The 1,897-nt window shown below is 35.7% G+C and overlaps 1 pseudogene; it reads right to left on the reverse strand.

The window, feature by feature from the left end:
• Positions 1–509: 509 nt before the first annotated feature.
• On the reverse strand, positions 510–977 carry LOC131176620 (tubulin alpha-2 chain-like; annotated as a pseudogene).
• Between the last annotated feature and the right edge of the window lie 920 nt (positions 978–1,897).

The following is a 1,897-nucleotide window of genomic DNA, read 5'->3' on the forward strand; positions in this document are numbered from 1 at the left end:
GAATCACAACTTTTCAGTTTATCCTCAATTATCGATGCTACTATATATATGACTAGAGTAATCACAATCATCTGCATTATGGTACCATGTGTCTCAAATGGATTTTTCACTAAGATGAGGGAAACCAGCATCTGAAGGAAAGAGGTCATCATCTCATTAGCTACCCTGTTATCACCCATAAAAAAGATATACTTGGGTTATTTTCATTAGCCAATCTACTCAAAAAAAAAAAAGAAAGAAAGAAAGAAAGAAAGAAAAAACTAAAATCAACAAAGCTAGGGTTTGTCATTTGCCCGTGTATTCTACGTGTTTTTTTTTTTTTGGTAAGTATGAAGTTTCATTTCACTTTTTGTTCTCAAAAATAAACAAACACGGGAGGCATCAGGTAGGAGCAAAAAGAAAATTGAAAAATATCCCAAAAACCTCATATCAATTCCCCCCTTTTGTATTTTTTAGTAGCAAATGGCAGCAAAGTAGTTCCTACCAGAACAAGCATGATTTTGTGCCATAGTCAACAGAAAGACGCTCCTAGAGAAGTGATCCAAGACCAGAACCAGAACCACCTCCAACAGCATTGAACACCAAGAATCCTTGGAGGCCAGTGCAGTTGTCAGCAAGCTTTCTGATACGGTCCAAGCAAAGATCAACAATCTCTTTCCCAATAGTATAGTAGCCGCGTGCAAAGTTGTTGGCAGCATCTTGAGTTGCTCTGGGTGGAAGAGCTGGCGAAAAGTTTGTCCTCACTTCATCAGTAACAGTGGGCTCAAGATCAACAAACACAGCTCGAGGGACGTACTTACCTGCACCAGTTTCGCTGAAAAAGAAGCTCAAAGCATCGTCCCCTCCACCGACGGTCTTGTCACTTGGCATCTGGCCATCAGGCTGAATGCCATGCTCGAGGCAGTAAAGTTCCCAGCAAGCATTTCCCACCTGAATACCGGCCTGACCCATATGTAAATCGAGATGCACTCTCTCATCTTCTTTGATTCATCAAATCCAACAAGAATTCAAGAAAAATGCTAATGAAATAATTTAAGACAGAGATTGATCGAAAGCTAATGCTAAGAGCGGCGTTTATGAAGACGCCTTCAAGTGTACGTATAAACTTATTTACTCTAAGCTTATAGACCCCATAAAATTATACTATAACATGAAGGTCCAAATTCTAACATATTCTCTTTAAATTATATTATAAAAAATTATATATTCCTTTTGACATATGTTGACTTCATATCTCTGATATGTCTTGGACCCAAAGGTTTTAAATTAAAAAATAAATAAATAAATAAAAGAAGAAGAAGAAGAAGAAAAACGGAGGAGGACAGAAATGTGAGGCAGTTGAAACAAAGGGTACATAAAATAACTAAAAGAAGAAGAGTATAGGAAAAACGAGGGGCAAGAGATTTTACACACATTTGGCTTCAAGTCTGCGGTTGGATTAATCAAAACCTCTGAAGTACTTGGCAAACTTTGTATCTCTACTTTCTTGGGCACATAGCAGAAATCGGAGTAAACATTGCTGAAATTCTTTACCTTATTATACAGGAGAGGGGAGGGAAACACTTGGAAAAAGAGCTTCACAACTTGGCTGTCCTCGTCACCGACCCTTCATTTTTTCTTCCTCTTATCTAAGTCTGCCGTTGTTTTTTCTGCCTCTCACATACTCTTTTCCTTTGTCGCAGGGGGGTTTTTCTAAGTATTGTCTCTCTCTCTATCTGTAGCGAATTAATAAATCAAAATTTATATTAATTTCTGTAAATATTTATAAAAAAGATATTAAATAAATATAATAAATTTTTATTTTTTATTAATTGATGTCTCAAATTTTCTATTAGTCTCTAATACTTTACAATTTAATTATATATTATAATTTAAATCAAAAAATTAAAATTATTTG

Source organism: Hevea brasiliensis, unplaced genomic scaffold (assembly GCF_030052815.1).
Source record: "Hevea brasiliensis isolate MT/VB/25A 57/8 unplaced genomic scaffold, ASM3005281v1 Scaf189, whole genome shotgun sequence".
Taxonomy (NCBI): Eukaryota; Viridiplantae; Streptophyta; class Magnoliopsida; order Malpighiales; family Euphorbiaceae; genus Hevea; species Hevea brasiliensis.